The following is a 21,249-nucleotide window of genomic DNA, read 5'->3' as shown; positions in this document are numbered from 1 at the left end:
TTCTCAGCCATCATCAACAAACGTTTTTTTCCGCGGACAAAAAGATCTCCGCGGGCCGGATGAGAGGACCTCGCGGGCCGCATTCGACCCGCGGGCCGTAGTTTGGAGACCCCTGGATTAAACTAATAGAATAGGTAAAGTCACTGGATTAGGTTATAGGTTTAACTACTTGGTTATGTTCAGCTGATAGTTTAGGCTTAGCGATTAAACTTTTCTATTGGATTAAGTTAAGTTAACGGGTGGGGTTTTGGTACTAGATTAGGTTTATCTATTTGGTTATATTCAGCTATTGGGTAAGACTTAAATTGATTAGGGCTAATTATTGAGTAGGTTTAACTAATGGCTTAGATTTAACTCTAGGTTGAGGTTTATCTACAAAATTATGTTATGATATTGAATGCGCTAAAGGCACGCTAAGATGTAAACCAAGAAGATGGGAAACTGTAACCGGAAGTCGAATTTTCAAGTGTCTTATCAAAAGTTGCTAGAGAGCCGATTATACCATCTGACTTGTGGTGACGTATAAGGGGGGGGGGGGGGCGTAAGGGCATGGGAAATAGGAAATGGGAAGAGAATGAAAAAGAATGGTAGACTGTGGGAATAGGAGAATGGTGTTGTGGGTAGGTTGCTGGACGAACATTTAACACGACTCTAAATGACGAGGTGGTTTATGAGAAGGTGGGTTTATGAGGTGGGTTTATGAGAAGGTGGGTTTATGAGGTGGGTTTATGAGAAGGTGGGTTTATGAGGTGGGTTTATGAGAAGGTGGGTTTATGAGAAGGTGGGTTTATGAGAAGGTGGGTTTATGAGAAGGTGGGTTTATGAGGTGGGTTTATGAGAAGGTGGGTTTATGAGGTGGGTTTATGAGAAGGTGGGTTTATGAGGTGGGTTTATGAGAAGGTGGGTTTATGAGAAGGTGGGTTTATGAGGAGGTGGGTTTATGAAGAAAGTGGGTTTATGAAAAAGTGGGTTTATGAGAATGTGGGTTTATGAGAAGGTGGGTTTATGAAGAAAGTGGGTTTATGAAATAGTGGGTTTATGAGAAGGTAGGATGGTGGGTTTATGAAGAAAGTGGGTTTATGAAAAAGTGGGTTTATGATAAGGTGGGTTTATGAGATGGTGGGTTTATGAAGAAATGAATGTATAATTTAAAACTCAGAAAACCGGAGAGTTCCATCACCACGAACCAAAAGTCAAGGTAATTAAAGATGGCGAATGCCATTATCACTAAAAGCCATTAAATTCAAAGCCGTTGGCAGAGTCAGTGTAATTAATTTTGTTTTGATTGGGTTTTATTTTATTAATGACATTCATTCCTAACGTCACTGTCTGTAAAACAAAGTAAAAATTATATTCTGCCTTCAAAACAAACTTTTTGTCCACGATATATACCCCAACCCTACGTTTCTCATGTAATCTAGAATAGTCTCGATAAAATGAGCACTTTGTTCATAAAGATGTACATTTGAATATTAAGCAGGTGATCTAGATTAATCAGGGTATTGCATTCAAGATTAAATTACCTCCCCTGTGCCTAGAGGGATTCTGGAAATACAAGGCAAAAATGTGAAAATACGTCATCGTGACGTCATAACGCTAAAATGAATTTACTCTCAGCACGATTTTTGTTATTGGGGGGGGGGATACGAGTGGGGTTTGGATGTGTGGAGTTGGTTGGTGTGGGGCTGGGTGAGGGCAGGTGGGGGTAATGAAAGAACTAATGAGAAAAATCAGTGTGGCAGTCATTGATTATTTTCCTGTTTAGTGCCAGCTCTTGACACAAAAGTTGATAATGTAAATACAATTTTAGGTCTAGAATTTACAGGCATCAATAGCCAGCAAGCAGTAGGCATAGCTTGCTTCAGCTAACAGCTAATAGCTGAATGATAGCTTCAGCTAACAGATCAATGCTAGCTTCAGCTATAGCTAACAGCTCTATGCTAGCTTCAGCTTCAGCTAACAGCTGAATGCTAGCTTCAGCTATAGCTAACAGCTGAATGCTAGCTTCAGCTATAGCTAACAGCTGAATGCTAGCTTCAGCTATAGATAACAGCTGAATGCTAGCTTCAGCTATAGCTAAAAGCTGAATGCTAGCTTCAGCTATAGCTAACAGCTGAATACTAGCTTCAGCTATAGCTAACAGCTGAATGCTAGCTTCAGCTATAGCTAACAGCTCCATGCTAGCTTCAGCTATAGATAACAGCTGAATGCTAGCTTCAGCTTCAGCTAACAGCTCCATGCTAGCTTCAGCTATAGCTAACAGCTCCATGCTAGCTTCAGCTTCAGCTATAGCTAACAGCTCCATGCTAGCTTCAGCTTCAGCTATAGCTAACAGCTGAATGCTAGCTTCAGCTATAGCTAACAGCTGAATCCTAGCTTCAGCTATAGCTAACAGCTGAATGCTAGCTTCAGCTATAGATAACAGCTGAATGCTAGCTTCAGCTATAGCTAACAGCTGAATGCTAGCTTCAGCTATAGCTAACAGCTGAATGCTAGCTTCAGCTATAGCTAACAGCTCAATGCTAGCTTCAGCTATAGCTAACAGCTCAATGCTAGCTTCAGCTATAGCTAACAGCTCAATGCTAGCTTCAGCTAACACTACCCATAACATAAAACACGTGATATAACTAACTTTCAAACTACACTTAATTCAGTGCATATACCTCCGATGTTAGAACCACGCAATATACATCAGTTAGGCACTTCCTTACATGTCCACTATAGCCCAACTATAGCCCAAGTCCTATTAATCACACCATTATGTACCACATATAACCCACACTCCACCATCACTAACCCACACACTACACCATCACTAACCCACACACTACATCAACCCTAACCCACACACTAAACCATCCCACACACTCCACCATCACTAACCCACACACTACACCATTACTAACCCACACACTCCACCAGCTCTAACCCACACACGACAGCCCTGCCCACCCCACACTCAACCATCACTAACCTACACACTACACCATCACTAACCCACACACTAAACCATCCCACACACTCCACCATCACTAACCCACACACTACACCATTACTGACCCACACACTCCACCAGCTCTAACCCACACACGACAGCCCTGCCCACCCCACACTCAACCATCACTAACCTACACACTACACCATCACTAACCCACACACTAAACCACCCCACACACTCCACCATCACTAACCCACACACTGCACCAGCACAAACCCACACACTACATCAACCCTAACCCACACACTAAACCATACCACACACTACACCAGTACTAACCCACACACTCCACCACCACTAACCCACACACTCCACCATCACTAACCCACACACTCCACCAGCCCTAACCCACACACGACAGCCCAGTCCACCCCACCTTACAACATCCATCGCTGGACCAACTGATCCATCATCGCTGGACCAACTGATCCATCATCGCTCGTGTTAATTGTCTCTCTGTCCTTCTGTCCCATGCAAGCTTTATTGGAACAGTTGCTAGGCAACGCATGTCACTAACATCAAACAATATAAATACAACCCGGATTATGACGTGAGTATTGCATGACTGTTTTATGACAATTCAAAGAGAGTTGTATTGGGGTATATTCATGTTGTAAACATGGTATTTTATTGACACATTGTATTAGGGGCTGTTTTTTAATATCAAAGAAAGGTATAGAGAGGAAAAGCGAAACAGTTTTAAAAAGAAAGAAAAAGATAGTTTAAATTTTATGGAATTATAGATGAGTAAATCATAGAGAAAAATATAAAACAAAAAAATAGGGTCACTGATCCAGAACGATAACTCGTCTTTTGGACAAGAACGACAACTCTAACATTTTTAAACCTTATGACTTTTGACTGCTGTTCATAAAACTAGGATTTTGATAAAGCATCAACAACAAAAGGTTTTAATGCAGGAACAATAACTCTTCTTTTCATTCTTGTCAGGACCGGTAACTCAATCCATTTTAAAAAGGAAAGACCATTCAAGCTTTTAGATACGGAACGTTAACTAAAGCCTAGAGACTCAAGTTGTATCCACACTACGGCCCCAGACTAGAGTGAACTTTGACCTTCAATAAGACAATACACGTGTCTTCGTCTGTGTTGTACACAGTGCGTAAAGTTGATTTAATAAAACACATCCGTGGAATGACATGAGTTCGCACGAACTGAGAAAAACAAGGGAAAAAAAACACATAGCTGTGTACTGACCTATATCACAGGCGGATGGTTTAGATTGTCATAAATTCGATTAAAAGGTTGGTTCACTGACGTCATAAAGGCGCCTTACCAGACAGGAAGTAAAAATGTAAGTTGAACTAATTTCTAGGGTAAAGTACTGTGGAACCTGAACGACATTTTTATTCTTTTTCATGGGTTAAGTTACATATAAAAGCATAGTATAATTTTAACTTATTATCTAGGATAAAATGCTGTTGTTTTTTAAAAAACTGGACGTATATTTAGCGTATATTCGAGGATAAATTATTTTCTAAGATATTTTTTAATTACTGAAAAATAAAACCGCAGACTTTTGCTTTTGAAAGTGAAAGTAGGATGTCACATAGCCGGAAGTTGGTAGTTGAAAGAGATTTGAGACTAGCCCAGGAACGGTAAGCACTAATGAAATCTGGTAATTATCTCACCTTTGTAGTTATCGATATGATGAAAGCCAACAAAGTTTTCCTGTAACGTCAAATTAAGTCCACTTCAACTCGACTCGATAGCCAGGAGAGGAGGAGATATTTGTCTGCTGCAACTTTGTTTGGTGAGGTGTGGAGTGTGAGGTTGTGTGTACTGGACAGATGTGTGGGGATGTGTGGTGTGGTGCTGTGTGGTGAGGTGTGACGTGTGAGGTTGTGTGTACTGGACAGATGTGTGGTGTGGTGATGTGTGGTGTTGTGATGTGTGGTGTGGGGATGTGATGTGGTGATGTGGTGATGTGGTGATGTGTGGTGATGTGTGGTGTTGTGTTGTGTGTACTGGATGGATGTGTGGTGTGATGATGAGTTGATGTGTGGTGTGGTGTGGTGATGTGTGGTGTGGTGATGTGTGGTGTGGTGATGTGTGGTGTGGTGTGGTGAGGTGTGACGTGGGGGATTGTGTGTACTGGACAGATGTGTGAGGACGTAATTTTCGTATTTATGACTCACGCCAGTTTCTCATTCTAGGACAAACATCATCTTCCATAGAGATATAATTTCATGCAGATATAATTTAATCTGCCCTTGACTTACATAGTGAATCCTACCATCTAATAGTTTGTTCATCTGGTCTATAAAGTTTGCACACCTGCCGCTGCATAAAATTAAACATCTGCCGAATGATTGCACTCAATCTGAACTAAAGTGGTGTTTACAGTCTAATACAAAATGTTTACTTTCGTTAATTAAAAAATAATATTAAAAAACGTTATGAATTATTTTCTCAAGCGAAATGGAGCTATCAAATAAACTAGTAACTGATCAACTACAAATAAGTGGCCTGGCTGCCTTAGAGAAAACTTGGGATAGTTTGGTAACAACTCTAAGCTAATCACGTCATGGTTATTTGTGGGTTGTTGCAAGTTGTAGTTCTACTGGTTTGTCTGGGGTTCCCTGAATAACTTACTTCACATCGACTGATTTAATCATCCATACTTGTTTAATCCATACTTGTTGAATCCATACTTGTTTTGATCTATACTTGTTTAATCCATACTTGTTGAATCCATGCTTGTTTAATCTATACCTGTTTAATCTATTATTGTTTAATCCATACTTGTTTATTCCATACTTGTTTATTCCATACTTGTTTAAGCCATACTTGGTGAATCCATACTTGTTTATTCCATACTTGTTGAATCCATACTTGTTGAATCCATTCTTGTTGAATCCATACTTGTTTAATCCATACTTGTTGAATCCATACTTGTTGAATCCATACTTGTTGAATCCATACTTGTTGAATCCATACTTGTTGAATCCATACTTGTTGAATCCATACTTGTTTAATCTATACTTGTTGAATCCATGCTTGTTGAATCCATACTTGGTTCTTAGGTTGTCGTTCATCTTGACCCAGTCAACATGTGCAGGTCATCTTGACATAGCAGGTCATCTTGACTTAGTCAATTGGTTAGAGCCAAATTAACATAGCTCAGCTGGTAAAGTTTAGCAGACGTCACTCCAGCCAAGACATGTTTTTAATAAATTACAATTTCAAGTCAAACTATCTTTTGCAATCTAACGTAAGTCCAAGTATAAACACGACAAGGTATTGGATGTAGAGTTTGGACTTGTTCTGAAGCTACTAGTAGAGCCAGACAGGGGTACTGGTACTGACTTGTTACCACCCAGTTCTGGCAATGACGTCAGCTAGATCTTGAAGTCACGTGGTCTTCAAAGCCAGAGTGTTACCACACTAAGCTGGCGCTTCTTTAAACATTATACTTTAATGCCCACGTTATCCTTTATTGCTTACTTTGTTCTGTTATCCTTAAAGCATCGCCAAAAGACTTTCCAAGTAAATGCCGATTCTTTAATCTTGTATCGATCTATCGGTAGTCTAAATCCCTTTCATTTATACGTTGTGAATTTATTCAATCACAAATCTTAAACGAGTGCTAATATCTAATAACCTACATATTAACCTACCCCCCCCCCCCCCCCCCCCCCCGTAATTTTTCATATTAGGGCTTGGATCAACATATTCGTTCTGAGAGACTCAAAGGTTATAGTCCAGAATGTGGGGCTTCATCTCATTAACCTCCCAACGGCCGGGTGACAAATCAAAACTCCCACTTGAAAATGGACATAAAAGTAGATTATAAAGTAGACATTAAAGTAGACAAAGACCAAGCATTGAAAGAGAAAAATCGATCTAGATTGACTTAGGTCTGGGTCGATACACAAACCAATTACAGCCCCACCTCAGCAACCAGTGCCTGCAGTACCAGGGTGGGTGAGGGGGGGGGGGGTGGGGGAGGGAGGGGAGTGGGACAGAGATCAGCTGTTACTTAATGGTCACTCAGGCCACTTTAGGCCACACACATTATGTGCGTATGAGCCAGACGTTGTCATTCATAACACTGGCTGACGCAATGGGACGGCTTTGTGGGATACGATGGACTCGCACAATAGAATTAATCAGTTGCCTCTACACATATTTATATAACAGGCCTACTCATATATATATATATATATATATATATATATATATATATATATATATATATATATATATATATGTGTGTGTGTGTATAGGTATATATATATATATATGTATATGTATATATATATATATATATATATATATATATATATATATATATATATATATATATATATATACATATATGTATACATGTAAAGCTAGCGATAGAAAAGCTACTCTATGTTTAGTAGATCCCTTTGTGTATCGATCAACTCCTGCCGCTTCCAATTTGTCAATGTATCTCTTCTATCCTAATATCAGGTTATATATTTCGGCCTACGTTTGGCTGTCTGCTTTCTGCCAACGGTTGATCTTTTCTCTACGCGTCTACACTAACATAACCCCCTCTCTGGTATGTCGGCGCTTACTTTAGTGGGCAGAACTTTTACCTGTTAGTAAGGTAAGGGGGTAGGGGAGTGGGGGGGGGGGGCGGGGAGGAGGGGTAATAAAAAAAACCCGTACAAGCGGAGTTCACAAAGAAGAATACACAATTTTAAAAATATGATTGGGGAAAATAACTAACTATATATATACATATACTATATATGCATATATTATATATGCATATTATATATGCATATTATATATATATATATATATATATATATATATATATATATATATTCATTATTATATATAGATATATATACACATTGTATATATACATTATATTTATTTATTATTTAAATAAATATATAATTATGTATAGTGTGTGTATCTATGTATATACGGTATTAAAATTAAAACCACCGTTCCTTTTTATTTACAATAAATATTGGACACTAATTAAGTAATTTCAATATTTTTTGTGTGGACTAAGATCGTGGATGTAAACTATTTATAAAAACAACATTACTCAGCGTTTAGAACATTAAACCTCTCGGTTAGTCCAATCCTCCGTATGTCATGAAACATAGGACTTTAACACACCTAGATCTAGTACATTCCGTAAGAATCTTTTTGGGAAATAAAACTTCAGATGTAACTTGGTAAACCACAACATAAACACAATTAAAAAATTCACTTCATTCGCTATTGAACTTCACTTCATAAAACACTAATCCATACCATCACAAACACTAATCCATAACATGACTAATCCTCGACATGATTAACGTTACTTCCTCAATACGATTAACGCTTATCTTTCAGAAGTAAAGAAAAAAAAATCCCACGATGACAGTAAAAGAATATCACGTGATGAGAGAGAAATGACGACTTCTTGATAGTCCGCGCCATCCGTAGCATTTGTCTGACTGAGGCAGCATCTTTATTTCGTGATCCCCCCCATCATTTACCCCACATCCCCTGGTCATTCCGACATGGGCTCGGCCGCTCTTCGCCGGCACGAGGTTAGACGTGGGTAAAAAAACGTGAGGCTAGGATCGAGTGCTGGAATCAACTCACGTTCAGTGACGTCACACGTCAATCTAATACACATTTTTTTAACATAAATTCACATTTTTAATATATTTTCTTTTATCTTTATAAACGTATCATATTTTACTGTTAAAGATCGTGATTATAAAAATTGTTGAATTTAGAAAAAATAAAAATAAAAAGTTTTCTAACAGTACAAGTGTGAATTATTGACCTTGATTTATAATCGGCGCGATGTAATATTCGTTAAATGATTAAATAAACCTTTACTGCCGGACAAAGCAATGTGGTAATGTATCGATTCCTGTGCGAATTCAATACGGAACTGCTGCAATAGTGACATCGATTCTTTTCTGACATGGCATCGTGCGAGTACTGGACGATCGATACCTACACTGGGGACTCCAGGAATCGGATACAGTTGAAATGCTTTTACATAGCGCCCTGGGGCTTTAAGTAGGGCAGGGCGTCGACGTGAGGGTGGGGGTGGCAAGTGGGGTTTGAACGCCAAGGTGAGAATTTAATTTTTTTAAATTTAATTAGAAACTAGAGTACTCACATAATTAGGCCTACATAAATCTAAGATTACTTAATTAACATTACTTATTTTTTTTTACTCTACTAAGTAGGTACACTATAATTTTATTGATTAATAATTTTTTAACGTAGTTAAAGATGCATGAAGTGGCGGGGGTGGGGTGGGCAGCACACACCGTTGAGATGTGATGCAAACGTGCAGGTAGACGTCTGCTAGCAGAATCCAACTCACCGTCGCAGACGTGAGATCAAACTTTCACGGCCATAGCGAGAGATTTGGCTATTCAAAGGTGGTTGGTCGTTTTGGTGCTCACCCTATGCACGTGCTTGTAGGTGCGCTGCAGGTGTTTGAAATTCGTGTATGTGAGTGAGGGAGTGGGAGTGTGTGTGGGGGGGAGTGTATGGGGGGGGGGTATCAAGGACTGCGTGAAAAATTATGACAGGATGGGATTCTCTTTGTGTGGGTACAAGTCAAAGGCAGGTATTTAAGGTAAGGGTGGTCTGTTTGTGTGTGTGTGGTGTTTGTGTGTCTTTAGTGTTTATGGTCTGGTGTGTGGTCTAGTGGTGTGGTCTAGTTTGTGGTGTGGTGTGGTGTGGTGTGTGGTCTAGTGGTGTAGTCTAGTATGTGGTGTGGTGTGGTGTGTGGTGTGGTGAGTGGTGTGGTGTGTGGTGTGTGGTGTGGTGTGTGGTGTGTGGTGTTGTCTAGTATGTGGTGTGGTGTGGTATGTGGTGTGGTCTAGTATGTGGTGTGGTATGTAGTGTGGTGTGTAGTGTGGTGTGGTGTGTATTGTGGTGTGTGGTGTGGTCTTGTATGCGGTGTGGTGTGTAGTGTGGTGTGTGGTGTGGTCTAGTATGTGGTGTGTAGTGTGGTCTTAAGTGTGATCTGATGTGTTCTGTCAGTGATATGTATGGTTTATATGTGTTCACTGGTATCTGAATGTATGTGACGCCGGGATATTTGTGGAGTATGTGTGTCGCTTAGTAGTATGCGTGTCAGTGTGTATTTCGTGTGTATTTCGTGTGTTTCGGTGTGTATTTTGTGTGTATCCGAGTTTGTATGTGTGTATTCCGTGTGTTTCCTCTGTGTCTCTGTGTGTTTCTGTGTGTGTCTTTGTGAATTTTTTTGTTTCCTCCATGTTTGTGTGTATTTTGTGTGTTTCTCTGTGCCTGAGTTTCCAAGTGTGTCTATGTGTATGTCGTGTGTTTCTCTGTGTGTCTTTGTGAATTTTTTGTTTGTGTGTATTTCGTTTGTTTCTCTGTGCCTGAGTTTCCAAGTGTGTCTATGAGTATTTCGTGTGTTTCCTCTGTGTCTGTGTGTAATTTTGTGTGTTTCTCTGTGTGTCTGTGTGTTCCTATGTCAACTACCCACCTAATGAGGGCCTGTTAATCTCGCAACCAAAAGGTTACCCAGTGCGTCCTGTTACCCTGTTCTGTTATTGCAGGCAGCGAGCGCCTACCTGGCATGCGTGTGGGAAGACTTGGACTGCTTCGGTCAATTAAAACCTAAGATTTCAGGAGGCTTAACGGACGGGAGGAAAAGGTAACTCATTCTTTATTAGATCTAGAGTTTCGTCCCTTAGAAATAAAAAAAAACCCACTTATTTATTTGCTGTATATCAAATTAAATCTTATTAAAACTTTTATTAGCAGGACTTTTTCGAAAGACTAAAAAACGAGGACGCTACTGCGCTTCTTTCTTTAATGATCCTAGAATTTCACCGCTTAGACAAAAAGAACAAAACTAAAGAAACAAAAAACGGTAAAGTATTTATATACTATGTATAAAAAATTTCATTTAAAATTTAATTTAGCAGTTTAAAAAATCATTCGTTAGAATGTATCTAATCTGGTACAAAAAGCATTTTCGGTAAAGACGTTAGAACGTTAACAAACAAGAAAATTAAGATCGAAAATTTAGGTTAGAATTAAAACTATTTAGCTAGTTATTAGAGCGCAGAACTCTAGGTCTTCGGTAACGCAATTAGTGGCTCGTGCAGGCCTCACTTTGATTTGGCGCGCGATCTTGTAGGGCGTCACATCCGCTTCACGCGCTTCTGCGTCTGCGCAGGTTTGTCCCCCGGGTACATGGTGTTTGAAATGGAGGCAGTTTTGTAAAGTGATGACATTTAAATGTACATGACATTAAATGCCATCCAGGTTAATGACGCAAAATGCCTTTTTGGTGAAACGAAATGTTGTCAAGACCCAGAATTGATTTTATAGTTAAATGGCAGTAAAATAATATGGGGGAGGGGAAATTTTGTAACTGGTTTTCATTTACAAAGTGTGCAGTTCCATGTCATTAACTTATATGTCACTTAAATGACAGTTATATATATCGGTTATTGACAAACTGTATACCAGCGCTAAGATGGAGAGTGACTGTCATACACAAACATACGGACGCTCGCACGCATGCACAGACACACACGCACTCACGCACGCGCGCACACGTACATACATACAAACATACTCAAGCACGCACGCACACACACACACACATATATATGTATGTATATGTAAAAAGTATATACACACTTACATATATATGTATATATATGTATATACATGTATATATATGTATATATATACATGTATATATATGTATATATATGTATATATATGTATATATATATATATATATATATATATATATATATATATATATATATATATATATATATTTATATATGCATATATGTATGTATTTGTATATCTAATATATAAAGCTCAGTTCTGTAACGTGTGGCAAAAAAAAAAAAGTTTGTCGTTGACACTTCTACGGATTTAAGTGTTAGATTTTTTATCGTGCTCAAAGTCTAAATTTACGAGTCCAAAAATTACCATTGAAAGTCTTTAAAAACAATTTTCATTCTATTTACTTAGAAGAATAATTTTCAATTATGAACGCGACATAAAATTTTTAAAAAGTGTATCGACGTTTATAAAATTTCTAAAATTGTGTCGGAAATGTATTGACTGCAAAGTTACTTCCCTTTAATGAAAAATAAATCCTTAAGAAGAGAGAATTTACATTTTATTACTTTGTTTTTGGTGTTAAGAAAAAAAAAATAATTACACAATTAGCGGGGATTGATTAAGTGCAATGTCGTTAGGTATTTTTAACACTGCCTTTTATTTATTCTATACACTGAACATACTGTTCAATAATTATTATTTTTTTTTAAAATCAATAACATTTAATAAGCCAGGTCCTACAAATCCTATATGTTTATTTCTTTCCATTTACGGATAAGCTTGGAGTATTATCATTTTTGTTCACTAAATTGAAACAGGCGCGTCCGCCGGCGCCCTTGCACGGTTCGATTTGGCACCCTGGGCTATCATGTGAGCGCTATGCTGCATAGTTTTGTTTTTAACAGTGCGATAGACTATGGGTAAGAAAGGTTACTATAGTCTTTAAGTGAATCAAATCCGGGCGTCCTCCGGCACCCCGACAGGGTGCTATTTGGCGCCCCGGGCCTTCCGGTGTACGCTATGGTATATACGTTCGCGTGAGTTCAAAAGACTATGAATAAGTTATGTACTATAGTCGTTTACTAAGTTCAATCAGGCGGTGACGTCATGGTGCGTCCTCTGGCGCCCAGACAGGGTGCTATTTGGGGTCCCGGGCCTCCCGTGTTCGGTTTCGCGCCTACGTTCATTAAAGTGAGTGCAAAAGACTATGAATAAGTTGGGGTACTATAGTCGTATATTAAGTTGAAGTAGGCGATTCAGCCCCGTGAGCACTTTGCGTTTATATTCGCGTTAGTGTTTTCTTTGTGTTTAGGTTGGGTTTGCGTTAGTGGTTGCGTTTTGATTTGGTTCGTTTTTGTTCTTTCTTTTTTCGTTTTCGTTTGTGTTTTATTTTCATTGGGTTTGTGTTTGTATTTGTGTTTGAGGTTGGTTTTGCGTTTGGATTTGGTTTGTTTTCGTTTGTTTTTTCTTTTGTGTTTTTTTTCTTTGGGTTTGTGGTTGGTTTTGCGTTTGTATTTGGTTTGTTTTCGTTTGCTTTTTCGTTTGTTTTTTTCTTTGGGTTTGTGTTTGTGGTTGGTTTTGTGTTTGGATTTGGTTTGTTTTCGTTTGCTTTTTTCTTTGTGTTCGTATTGGTGTTTGTGGTTGTGGTTGGTTTGTTGTAAGTTTTTGTTTTCGTTTGTATTTGTAATTGTGTTAGCGTTATGTTTGCGTTTTGTTGTTTTGGTTTTGGTTGGTTGTGGTTTGGGTGGGCAATGCCGGGTTTATGATGATTACTAAACACACAGGTGATGGTCTTTAACAGAAGGGTTTTTCACAGAAGCCAGAGCAGGGCCTGGCCGGGACGGCTAGTATATATATATATATATTCATATTTATTATATATATATATATAAATATATATATATATATATATATATATATATTTAAATATATGTATATATGTATATATGTATATATATATATATATATATATATATATATATATATATATATATATATATATATATATATATATATGTCTAGGCGGATAAAACAGCTGAAATCGGCGCGTCAGAGAATGCCAGCTCTAAAGTAGACGTGGTTTATGGCCCTCTAGAAGATCACTAGAAAAACGTCAGGGATTCCACGAGTTTATTGAACGGGTATATAGGCGGTTAAAAAACTGGGGTGACGGGGTAGTAGGGTACAAGGTTAGGCCAGACTAGGGTGCTAGAACTGGGTTAATGGGCTCAATTAGAAATGCGTTTAATTAATAGTGAGCAGTGGTCTGAACAAGATTTATCGGTGTTTCCGCGTTCAAAGCGATAAATAAATGTTCTCAATTCCGATAGACGGCCTTGAACAATCTACCTGTTTGTAATTAATTATATGACTTTTTCATTTCGAGTAATATTTATATTATAATGCTTATTAGAATATTTGTAAATGCACCAACAGAAGAATATTTTAATAAAAGCAGTATATATATATATATATATATATATATATATATATATATATATATATATATATATATATATATATATATATATATATATACATTACTGTAAATCACAGTACTGGTATGAGTCGATTCACAAACGACAACACATTATTTTTCATCTTTTCGTTTTAAGAAAATCAACTGTTAAAAAAACGCACACGTATTAACACCTTATATCGCAACTTACTTAACAATTTACAATTCATTTTTTTAAATTAAGAAAATTGATTCCAAAATTGGTATCATGATTGAATTGTTGTCTTGAAATTGAAATATGTGCCAGGTTCGATAGAAGTGGGGGATGTTACGTTCTTCAAGTTCCATCCATGAAAAAAAACAGTCGAGTTAAATAAAAGCCCGTATGTACAACAGTAGCCTGAAGCCCCTTTTTGCTAAACGAAATTCAGAGAGCCGCGAGCGTTTGATCACTGTCCAACAAAGTTCAAAGTTCAAATGTCCACCAAGGCCCATCAAGTTCAAATGTCCAACGCTACTCACAAAGTTCAAATGTCAAATATTCTCTTCATACTGTAAACATCTTCTTCACTGAAACTTTTTTACTTAATGGTTTTTAAAATGGAGAGTTTTTAAGTCTTGAATTACCGCCCTTGGTTCGATAACCTCCCCTTGTATGTGACATATTCCGAAAGTGAATTCAAGCGAGAGAACTCCGGGAGAAGAACTTTGAAGGAAAACATCGAATAATGCCGACATTAAAACAACAATTTTTGTGGAAATAAAAAATATATATAGCATTTAATGTAATTTTTTGGCGTATTTTCCCCATTCATTTCGTAATCAATGTATAAGGAAAGAATAAATTTTTAAAATAACAGAAATAATGAGATTTGTTGTAAATGTTTAACTATATTGTAGCATGGAATATTGCATTGTGTGTGTTCTAAGATATTCTATTATGGTTAATCACGGTACTTGCATGGGTCGATTCACAAACTACAACAACATAATTCAATTTGACTGACTTATACAATACTATAACAACTACCAGTAGTCATATTTTGATAGTTAAAACCTATCGGATCTACTGTACGTATTAATATAAAAAAAAAGTAAAGTTCCCTTTCAAACCTGACGGTTTATGGGGCAAGTGAAGTAGAGTTCACTTGTTTCTGTGACCTCGGCATATGAAGAGATAGTGTGGTCAGCACTATGCCCAGCCGCCCTTTACTTTCCCTAATGTGAGTTAGGTACCCATCAGAGTTGGGTGGACGGTCTACTGACTTGAACCCGGATTCGAACACGAGGCCTACGGGTTAGCAGTCCAGCTCTCTACCGCTAAGCCACTCCGTCCCATACGTATTAATATACGAACTAATTTATACAACACTGTCTCATATATAAGTTGTTATGTTCGAACTAAGTTATACAATATTGCCTCCAATATAAGTTGTTATATTATGACTAATTTATATATTATTGTCTCCAATATAAGTTGTTATATTCAAACTAAGTAATACAATATTGCCTCCATTAAAAGTTATTATATTTGGACTATAGGACATAGTTATACAATATTGTCTCCAATACAAGTTGTTATATAAGAACTAAGTTACACAATATTGCATCCACCATACCTAGTTATATTCGACACAGGCTAGGGAAGCGAATACGCACAGAAAAGCAGGCTGAAATAGGAGTCAGTCGGCTATTTGGCGCATAACTTTTTGACAAGTAATACTTAATTGTGTTGGAGGGAATACCCTTTAACATTAGAACTAAGACCGAAGAAGTAGAGACAATTAAAATGTGACATCATCTGTATCTATCCGTGATTTATCTGACTGAATTGAATAAACTCCTTGCACCGAGAGTACGTGTAACCAGTCCCAAAATTTTCTCTTACACACTCTTACACACATTCTTACTCACACACACACAGACACAGACAGGCACACATACATACAGACACATACACACACAGAGAATATTTTGCAAATACGTTTCCTCAGACAAACCCCTGCTAGACTCTGGAGGAAAATATTTTAATATCTCTGCTCCCCTAAGACCAGCATTTGAATTACTTTTCTAGCGGAAAAATGGTTTCTCATTTCATAGATGGGCTAAAAAAGCCGGCCCACATGCCCGCAAAAAGAAAGGATTTATTTCAGCATTTCAGCTTTCAAAAATATTTTATTTTTTTATAAACTAATTTCCAGTTTCTAGACCAGTTGGTCTTATAATTAGATTATCACCAATATATATATATATATATATATATATACACTTCTATTATATTAAAAACCTTACAATAGTTAATTAGGAGTAATTAGTCAATGATCACTACAGTCATTAGGTGATTTGTTCTGCGCTAGAAATATTTTTGTCTAACAATAAACATCAACGTTACCTTATGCAGTCACCACAACCAGACGCTACATATAAGCCTACTCTAACACAGTTCAGTAATTTGATTTGATGGACTAAGTTTTATCTTTGAAAGCAGCATCCAATTCTATATCTCTTTATCTTACTATTAGAGGGTATCTGTTATATATATATATATATATATATATATATATATATATATATATATATATATATATATATATATATCATATTTAACATTTAAAAAAAAATTAAAAATGCATCTTTTAAAATAATTATTTTTTTTCGATTTTTTAAGGTTCGGACTCGTATATCGAAAGTGATTTTACTTTTAAATGTCCGACATAGAGAGCTCTAGCATTTATATTTGTGGTGTTGACGATGCCAGTCCTATCGACTGCCGGAACCGCTAAATGCCAGAGGTCGCCTGAAAGTGTGTCAGTAGAACGTGTCCGGTGTCCAGAAACGAGTGGACGATGGAAGGAGGAAAGGTTTGAGAGATTAGGCCTACATGTTGAGGTCGTGGAATGGATTTTTAAAAACTTGTGGCGGCATTCATGATGTCTTTAAAATTGCACGTGCAATACGGTTAATGGAAAAAGTATGACGTCATGAATGTTCTGTGCAAAGAACAGCCTAAAGCATATTTAATGCAACTACGTCATCACATGAAGTTGGCGAAAAAAAAACTAAGTGAAGTGTGACGTCATGATTTCTCAGTGTAATGTGTGACGTCAGGATTTTGCAGCGTAAAGTGTGACGTCACGGTTGAGATGCATAAAGTGACGTGATGCAAGTTTAAAACGTTAGCCGTTATGTCAGGAACCATCAGTAGCATAACGAGTCTGGACTGCAGTAAATGACACATTAAATGACACAGTAAATGACACCGTAAATGACACATTAAATGACACAGTAAATGAGACAACAGCCGTACACATAGTGGATCGAATGAGTAGAACGGTGCCAGACATCAATTCCACAATACAAATATTTTATAAACTCTTCAAGAAAATTTATCTTTGTTTGATTAACTTTCAGAAATAACGAATCTTCCGTCCAGTAGATGAAAGCAGTCAATACAAAATATTTTTAAGCTCAACTAACAGTAAAGAATAACTACTTTGTAGTAAATTACAAAGTACACAGAAAAAAACCCTATCAAAAATAGTTACAAAGTTAGTTGATAAATTAGTATATTAATGACCATGAACGACAACCTAGGTAAAAGATTCACACTTTTAAACCTGTTAGGCTAAAATGTCAAAAACAGTTGCTAGAAATTAAATTAAAAAAAAAACAACAACTATTTTCGCTAATTTTAAAAGCTTTAATCCGAGGCCATTAGCCCGTATGTTTAATTAGATTTAATTACACTAACCATCATCCATACATCAGAGCGAAGACTATTGTTGGCTCATGCGGCCATAGTAGCTTTAGTGACATGGGTTTTTGGGTCATGCGGCCATTGTAGATTTTGTGACATGGGTTTTTGGGTCATGGCGCCATAGTTGCTATTTACATGGGTCTTTTGGGTCGTGGCGCCACAGTTGCTATTTACATGGGTCTTTTGGGTCGTGGCGCCACAGTTGCTGTTTACATGGGTCTTTGGTCATGTGACCACAGTAGCTAGTTACATGGGTTTTTGGGTCATGGCGCCACAGTTGCTATTTACATGGGTCTTTGGGTCATGTTGTCATAGTAACTTTTATTACATGGGTCTTTGGGTTCTGTTACTATAATCGTTATTTACATGGGTCTTTGGGTAATGCGGCCATAATCATTATTTACATGGTTCTTTGGGTTGCTATGTTACATGGGTCTTTCATGGTATCAATGAATAATAAATATTATACATGAGTTTTCAGGTCATTGATATGTTATTGTAACATGCATGTAAGGATATTTGATATTTTTTACATGAGTCGACGAATCTTTTGTAATGTGTTTATGTACTATATGTATGCATATACATACACAGACGGTGTATATGTAATATATGTATACAGATCCATACACAGACGTAGACACAGATACCTTTACTACAGTTAAATTAGGCTTAAGGCTACAATGAGCCCTGTTGTAGACATTTAAAACCCAATCTACACCTTCTCACCAGCCACCAACTACATCTGAGAAAAATCGTGTGTCTCGGCTCATCGATAACGAAGTTATCAGGAAACAGCTTTTTTATTGCTAAAACTTTCAAATAAATGGGTTGATTAAACGCTATACGACCTTTTAGTTCTCTCTCCTTACCGGAGGTGAGATAACGCGCATGCGCCAGTTATGTTTGTATACACACGTCGTCATGGTAACCAAAAAAAAATTAAGCGAGTGATCAAATAAAGCAAGACTAAATTTTATTCAAATTGTTTTAAAGAAACGAAAAAAAAAAGTTTTCTATTATAGGAATGTCGTGGTTGCTTGTTCTTTCGTTTATTTTAGTACGGTGCTATTTGTAGTCGATGTGAGTAAACACAAGCATGCAGGAAACATGCGCACAAATCAAGGCACGTGAGTTGACAGCAAGGACACGAACAGGGCTATTATTAGCCCCGAGGCACCCAGAGAACAGGCTGGGTGAGCTGGAGGTTTCTGGGTCATCATATCGGCCCGGTGTGATACTTAACATGGTGATTAATTAACGCGCGGTGACGTCATAGCTAATAGAAGATTGAGGCTGGAAGAAATGGTTTTTTAATTAAAATGTTGGGAGCTGTGATTGTTCATGTGGGGAAGTTAACCGAGGGCGGTTTAAGTCACATGATTTGTAGTGGACCGGTTAGTGTCCGGCTGTCAGTTCAAGACTGGTTAGTGTCCGGCTGGTCAGTCTAAAACCGGTTAGTGTCCGGCTGGTCAGTCTATGACCGATTAGTGTCCGGCTGGTCAAAGACCGGTTAGTGTCCGGCTGTCAGTTCAAGACTGGTTAGTGTCCGGCTGGTCAGTCTAAAACCGGTTAGTGTCCGGCTGGTCAGTCTATGACCGATTAGTGTCCGGCTGGTCAAAGACCGGTTAGTGTCCGGCTGGTCAGTTCAAGACCGGTTAGTGTCCGGCTGGTCAAAGACCGGTTAGTATCCGGCTGGTCAGTTCAAGACCGGTTAGTGTCCGGCTGGTCAAAGACCGGTTAGTGTCCGGCTGGTCAAAGACCGGCTGGTGTCCGGCTGGTCAAAGACCGGTTAGTGTCCGGCTGGTCCGGCCTGACCAACTTAGACGTGGTTTGAGCCTGAAGAAAGAAACTGTGTGGCGACAAGTCTACAGAGCTTTTGGTGAAGGGTGTGGGGGGGGGGGGTAGATCAGGTGGATGTTGCATGATTAGGGTGGTGATGTCGTGGTGAGATGGTTGTTTGAAAACATGGTGAGGTGGTGTTGAGATGGTAGTGATGTGGTGACGAGATGTACTTTTCCTAATTTAGGCAGGGTACTCTTTGAAGCTGATCGACTCAGAAACGAAATTTTGACGAAATCTGTGTGACATATCCTAACACATCACACAACATCTGTTTCACAACACCTCAACTATAACCTCAACCATAACCTCAACCATAACCTCAACCATAACCTCAACCATAACCCCAACCATAACCTCAACCATAACCTCAACCATAACCTCAACCATAACCTAAACCATAACCTCAACCAAAAGTAACTTAGCGGAGTATAGACAGCTGCTGTCTGGCTCCTAGGTTATCTAACGGTTCTAGAGTTGGCCCTACCCATGAAAGGAAACCTTCAAATAACCCCCCCCCCCCTCCCCCCACCATTTCCTCCGTCCACCTTTATTTTCTCTCATTAGTTGCCACTTTACTTTCTATCATCGAGTCGGTCAAGGCGAATCGTTGATTTTAGTACCCAATAAAAAGACAGTTCAATAAAGAAGTGGGATAGTTGATCGTTAAGCCGTAGTTTAAAATCGTATCCCTAACGCAAGCGCATAAAATCGCAAACATCAAGCGCATAAAATCGCAAATATCAACCGCATACAAATGAAAATGTAATGCTGTTCGTATTTATTCAATTATGTATACTAAGAAAATCGTCACTCATTAAAAAAGATGATTATTATACGCCTAAGTAGAGGTCTTATAAGAATAAATGTTATATTGAATGTGCAATGTGAAATGTTAAAAATATATGTTATATTCTATTCACAATGTTAAATGTTAAGAATAAATGTTATATTGTATGTGCGATGTGAAATGTTAAATATGAATGTTATATTGCATGTACAATGATAAGTTTTAACTTAGGTTGCCATGACAATTAAAGTTACATTTCTGTCCCACCACAACTTTCTGACTAAAGTTATCATTCCGTATCAGTAGCAACTGCTCCACTAAATTTTTGCCAAGTCAGTATTCCTTATCCTCCAACCTAACTTTTCCACCAAAGTTAACATTTCTTATACTTATACCCCCCCCCCCACCCCCCCCCCCCCCCAATGTTTCGACTAAAGTCAACATTTCTTATTCACTTCAACTTTCTATTAAAGTCAACATTTTACTTACGCGAACTATTTTACTAAAGTTAACATTTTATTTAACCTAACTATTTTACCAAAGTTAACATTTTATTTAACCTATTTTACTAAAATTAACATTTTATTTACCCTAACTATTTTACCAAAGTTGACATTTTATTCACCCTAACTATTTTACCAAAGTTAACATTTATTTACCCTAAATATTTTACCAAAGTTAACATTTTATTTACCCTAACTATTTTACCAAAGTTAACATTTTATTTACCCTAACTATTTTACCAAAGTTAACATTTTATTTACCCTAACTATTTTACCAAAGTTAACATTTTATTTACCCTAACTATT

At 37.7% G+C, this 21,249-nt stretch overlaps 1 protein-coding gene across 1 annotated transcript in view; it reads right to left on the bottom strand.

Moving 5' to 3' along the window:
* The window catches only part of LOC131950168 (uncharacterized), a 238,073-nt gene that overhangs the window by 139,160 nt on the left and 77,664 nt on the right, over nt 1-21,249 (bottom strand). The gene's annotated exons all lie outside the window — the stretch shown is intronic.

Source organism: Physella acuta, unplaced genomic scaffold (assembly GCF_028476545.2).
Source record: "Physella acuta isolate Inbredline_101_S28 unplaced genomic scaffold, ASM2847654v3 ptg000741l, whole genome shotgun sequence".
In the NCBI taxonomy this organism is placed as follows: Eukaryota; Metazoa; Mollusca; class Gastropoda; family Physidae; genus Physella; species Physella acuta.
Note: the sequence above shows the minus strand (reverse complement) of the source record. Positions and strands in the feature narration are given on the sequence as shown.